This window comes from Lycium barbarum, chromosome 8 (genome assembly GCF_019175385.1).
Source record: "Lycium barbarum isolate Lr01 chromosome 8, ASM1917538v2, whole genome shotgun sequence".
NCBI lineage: Eukaryota > Viridiplantae > Streptophyta > Magnoliopsida > Solanales > Solanaceae > Lycium > Lycium barbarum.
Genome location: NC_083344.1, coordinates 72,696,659 through 72,703,298, shown reverse-complemented (window position 1 = coordinate 72,703,298; position 6,640 = coordinate 72,696,659).

The following is a 6,640-nucleotide window of genomic DNA, read 5'->3' as shown; positions in this document are numbered from 1 at the left end:
ATAAACGGACTCCTCGAGGGCTACTTAAGCCACTTTAGTGCAAACCAGAAGGACTGGAGCTGTGTGGGATTCGTCTAAAAGGTAAGACTTCTAAGTTTTCTAAGTTTATTGTAAAGTTTGGGTTAGAGTAGAAAGTTCTACAAGATTAGAATCCGCTAGTGATTCATGGAAGTGTTCAAGAACACGTTCTAGACATGAAAACCCTAGTTTTTCTATAAAGGGGTTATATGGGTAAAATTAGATTAAAGCTTTAATCTTTCTCATCTAAATCCATTGTAGATTGATTGTTGAACCTTGGGAATTCCGTTTTGCTAGCTTTTAGCGGGATTTAAGGTATGTCTCTCTTTTGAAAAATTATTTTGGATGAAAATCACTTTTTGAAACTATTGTTGGAAGTATAAATTTCATTCAAGGTTCTTTAATGAATGAAAAGAAATGTAATCTTTTCATGTTTCTTGAACTCAAATTCATGTCTAAATTTTGGTTAATGTGTGTGAGGGGACTAACCCACATTAAACATAGATTGTAACAAACCCTATATATGTATATGATATTATGAACGTCTTCCTCTATAAGAGATGCTTAATAATGATGGTTAAGGGTTGGTAATAATATTCTCAGTGATGAATTAGGACATGGAAATCTTTTGTAAAGAAGTTAAACGTTTTCAAAACATTGATTGAAATGACGTATTCTTTCAATATGGCATAATGAACCTCAATGACAATTGATGATGTGACTACATTACAAATGAATTATGAATTGGCTTCTATGCTATGAAAACTAGTTGTTATGTTTTGGCTAGCTACTCGGGAGGAAGGGTAGCCACTATGTATCCTAGAGTGATAATGCCTAGCCATTCGGGAGGAAGAGTGGCCAATTATGGGTTCGCTACCTGGGGTGTGATTATGCCTAGCTATTCGGGAGGAATGATAGCCACCGCTGAATTTCATATTCCGGTGTGGTGCTGTCACACCCTAATCTTGATCAGGGTGTGATGGGCACCCGACCCCATATTCGGAGTCGAGCGAACCCGCTGACTCTTATTGCACACATAATCTCTTTGGACCTTTAAATCCAATAAGGATGAAATACATAGTAAAGCTTTCAGAAACTTTCTTTTCATCGTACTCAAATCAAGTAGAATCTGTAATCACAATACATAATGACACATCAGCTGGTGGAGCCGCTTACAAAACTGACATCCTATACCTACGACTCTGTCTGCAAAGTCTCTAACATCAATCCAGAAATCATAACATACAAATTCCAACTCGGCAATACTCCGGAAGGAAGTGGAGCTCGCCAATCCCGCTGGAACATCTTCTAGTAATATCTTCTGCTCATCTGGGTGTACCTGCGTGGCATGAAACGCAGCCCCCGAAGAAAGGGGGTCAGTACGGAATATGTACTGAGCATGTAAGCCATTGAATACACAAAAGAGGATCATAACTTAAACAGAGATTTACCAGAATCAAGTATGGCCTTTTAAAACATCAAAGCACTTGCCTTTTGAAATTAAAGTCATGTATGTCATCATCATATCTCATATATACATATAGCGTGCCCCAGCCCTCTAGTGAGGGACGCGGTGAACAAAATCATGCATGTCAATATCAAGTGTCATATATGCATGTAACGTGCCCCGGCCCTCTATTGAGGGACGCGGTGAATAAAATCATGTATGCCAATATCATGTATCATATATGCATGTAACGTGCCCCGGCCCTCTATTGCGGGACGCGATGAATAGAGTCATCATATGCCATCCTGGCCGCCATCCCCGTATCATCATATCATATACATACATATAACGTGCCCCGGCCCGCAAGTGAGAAGGACGCGGTGAACAATGCAGTGGAATACGCACGAGAACACGTCCTGGCCCGGGCTCAGTGAAAGACATATTGAGGCATCCACGAGCAGAGTAGTGAGAAACTATATGCACATAAATCAGTTTTTAAGACTCAATGGATAAGTACACAAATCGACACTTAAGGATCATAAACACGTTTCGAGTCAATCCGGTTTAGTATGAGAAAGTTATGGACACTTTCACCACAGAACCTCTACGAACGTTTCCAAAGCAATCCGAGACTGTATACAAAAGTTAGAGACATTAATACTTACAGAACCCTTTTAGGGACATGAACTCTTTATGCTTTACTCATTGTTCAACCATACAATAAGCTCAACCATACCGAGCGTACTCATATCAAGAAGTGAATAAGAATCATAGGCAAACTCGGAAACATATCAATTAGAGCTTCAGAATCATAGAAATGTATCAAGACCATATGAAATAGCTCATGGAAATCAAGAACATTGGCCATCCTAGTGGCTCTAAGAATAGGAGTTTCTTTGGAATCATATATATACGTCGTCTGTTAGTTTCATAAGGATCATGCCAAAAGAAAGAAAGGGTAAGCCTTACATACCTGTCCCACGTGTTATTAGCTATGCTTATTCGTCCAAACTTGCTAGTCTACATTCAAGAAGATTTACAAAATCATTAGATTCATTGTCATACACTTGCCTTAGTTTCTTAAATAAATTCATTTATAATCTGCCAAAATTTTGGCAGCATTTCCCCTGTAAATACAACCATCCCCGAGAATCTAACTCGGCCAAATTATCAATCCACAATCCGAGAATCCAACTCGGCCAATTTATCAACAACAATCCGAGAATTCAACTCGGCCAACTTATCAACAATAATCCGAAATCTTCCAAACTTAATAAGGACAACAACAACACATCCATTTCTTCCAAATTCATGAACTACACCAACAATCTACTCATTAACAACTTCATCAATCAATTCAAAATGCATTCTAACGTTAGTAACTTCTTTTACATAATTTGACAACATTTTACTTATTTTCAATTCAATCACAACAACCAACTTACAATCTTCCAAACTCAATAAAATCAACACATTTCTCACCTCCAAATTCATGCAGTATATCTACAACCACACGTTGACAACATTATCTTCACAACACAAGAAACCATGCTAGTGTCATATTAATTTCTTCAATAATCCCACAATGATCACAACTTCATTTCAAGTTATCAAACCTTCATTTTCATCATGGAATCCACAACTACTACAATCAAAATACTAAATAAAATCAATCCATCTCATCTTACCAATACACTTCATTCGGCCATGACCTACCCATACATATTTCATGAATTTCATCCATTCCTACATACTCCAATATACATAAATCATCTATAACACATGTAAAAGAAGATTGAATACATACCTTTCTCACTCCACTTCTTAACTTGGCTAGGGTTGTAAACTTGCACAAATGAATGGTTTGCTTGCTTCAACAACCACCCCACGTTAATTAGGGCCTTCAAATTAGTTGGAATACTAGAAGAAAATAATTTTTCTTGATCAATTTCCATGGGCCAAATTTTTGGAACCATGGCCGAATGGCCCCTATTTTCTTCTCCTAGTTTTTCTTCTCCAAGCTTCTTGATTTAAAAGATGAATATGCCTTATTTTGTCATCAATTGTATATATATATATATATATATATATATATGGCTTCTACCAACACAAAGTGGACACATGTGCCCTTCTCTCTTTTTCTTGAAGTTTCTCAAAATAAACAAGATGAATAATTATCTTGTTATGTAAGCTTTGGTCCATATATATATAATTAGCCCCATTAAATAAAAATGTGGACATATGCCACACGGCCAAAATGGTCCCTTCAAGATCCTTCTTGAATTATTTGTGAAATTCCCGTTTTGCCCCTAGCCTTCCACAATATTGCCATGAACCACCTTGTGAATTTTCCTTTTTACCCTTAGTCTTTCTCAATATTTCCATACTAATAAACAACTTGTACATTAAAATAACTTTGGAAAATAGTCTTGCCCTTAACTTACCACGACTACCTTGAAATATCCGAATGTACAAAATACGGGATATAACAGGTGCGCTGTGACAAGGGAACCCCTACGGTCACCCCTTTGATGCTTGATTCTTGGGCCTGTATTGGCATGTGTGATATTCTTATTTTCTCAAGGAATTGTTGTTGTTAATTATGATCAATTGAAAGGCATATTTGAAGTTGTGTCTTGACAAGAGGCCTTATAATCGGTTTTGATAATTCATATTGAGATACACAAACTGAATAACTGTTCTTACGTTGGTTTCATATGAGTTTCAGGGCTGATTTCTTTATTTTTTATTGTACTTTATTTTCATATTACTTGTTGTCCCCGAGGCACTCACTGAGTACGAAGCACTCAAGCATACCATTGTTGTTTTTTATGGTATGTTAGGTAACGGTGAAGAGCAGTTTCTTGATACTCCGGGCATTTAGGAAGGACTTGCGGTTGCTGCTGATTTGGTGAGCCCACACATTCATTCGTGGGACACTATATTTATTTAATTCCATTTAATTATATTAGTTTCCGGGCTACGTCCCGATGGGTTAGACATTATTCCTTATTCTTAGAAGCTCCTTAGTATACATTCGAATGTGGGTAGAAAAAGAGTTGTTGTTTAACTCTTTCAGGCACACTATCATGTTTTGGCTGAATTGTTTAAATTATAAAGACTTCCGCTGATTTAATCCATATACTTATGATTTGTTTACCTTTATTTTATAAACTGTTGGAGGCGAATGTTGAACCTGGCGAGTTCAATTGTTATTATTGTGTCGTTTAGGTTCTTCCGATGTTGTTCATGACGTCGGATGCCGATCACGTCTAGGGTGGGTTTCGGGGCATGACAACCCTCCAATTACAATATGTTCCTCGGAAGGCCATGGATCCACATGGCAGGCCGTCCTCATTCCAACAATCTTTGAAATTTGTATGGGATGGCCATGAGGTCGTAATCCATGGAGAGGGTAGCATCCAAAACTACCCAAATAATTTGGCGCCCGTCATCGAGGGAGTGCTAAAGGGAACGGATTTCCATGTAACAGAACTGGTGAGAGCCGCTCACAAGATAGATTCTACAGAGGCGCCCATGCCTACAATGTATAAAATGATTGCATCAGCTATGCTTCAGAATGGTTTTGAACCCGAAAACGGTTTGGGAAGAAATTTGCATGGCATCACAGAGCCAATCCCCATTCCTTAAGCCAATTTTTGCTTTGGACTAGGGTATGTCCCAACCGACAACAAGGTCTCGGTAGCTGCTAAAAAGAAGAGATTGCGAAGCTTCGCAAGCCTATTCTGAACTTATACCAGTCATTCCCAAACAGAATGCCAATGCCGAATGATACAGACATAGAAGAAAGGATAGGGCTGATATTTCAAGAGGAAGGTTGCTTAGTGGTGCTGAAAGAATACATAAAGGCACCCACTATCAGAGATGCTAATCTGGGCGACCAGCTGTCAAATTGGACTTCCGTCCCGCTTTGGGTTCCTTGGTAGAGAAACGATGAATTTATTTTCTAAAGAAAATGGCGAGAATTGGTCGAGGCCCAATTACTCGACCTTTGCACTTTACTTTACCTCGTAATGTTTTCAAAAATAGAAATGGCTCGACGTTGATCCGAACCAGGACCACAGTTGTACCTTTATTTCAATCAAATTAATGAAGCCTCAAATTATGGAAACATAACTTGTATTTATTTTTCTTAAATTGCATGCATATACTAACCTCACTTTACTTTGGTTTTTCAGTAATAAAAACAATAATGCAACCCTAAATGTCATGACATTTTGCCATGAGAATGAGTCACAGAGTATAGAAGAAGAGGAATATGAGGAATATGACGAGGAGACAATGTTACCCGAAGGCCTCGTAGAAGAAGTATAACAGCTGGAAAATGAGCAGAAGCCAAATATAGACGAAACAGAAGCAATCAATCTTGGTGACGATGAGAACATTAGAGAAACTAGGATAAGTGCTCACCTAGAAGCACCACAAAAGGAAGAGCTAATAAATCTCCTAAAAGAATACGTGGATTTATTCACATGGTCATATATATACTGATATGCCAGGGTTAAGCACTAGTGTGGTGTCCCACAGGTTACCTATCAATGCAGAGTTTACCCCTGTAAAATAAAAAACCAGGCAGTTCAAGCTAGAACTTAGCATCCATATCAAGGACGAGGTGGAAAAACAAATCAAGTCAGGCGTGGTAGAAGTAACCTTATACCCCACATGATTAGCCAACATAGTGCCCGTACCCAAAAAGAATGGAAAGATATGAAAATATGTGTAGACTATCGGGATCTCAACCGAGCCAGCCCAAAAGATAACTTTTCACTCCCAAACATGCACATACTCATAGATAATTGTGCCAAGCATGAATTGTAGTCATTTGTGGATTGTTTCATTGGGTATCACCAGATCCTCATCAATGAAGAAGATGCGGAGAAAATAACCTTCATCACTCCGCGGGGAGTATACCATTATAGGGTGATTCCATTTGGTCTTAAAAACACTGGCGCCACCTATATGAGGGCCATAACTACCATTTTCCATGACATGATCCACAGGGAAATCGAAGTGCATGTGGACGATATCATCATCAAGTCGAGAGAGAGTGCGGAGCACACCACACATTTAAGGAAATTCTTTGATAGGCTCTGAAAGTTCAATCTAAAACTGAACCCGGCGAAGTGCACATTTGGAGTGCCATCGGGAAATTGC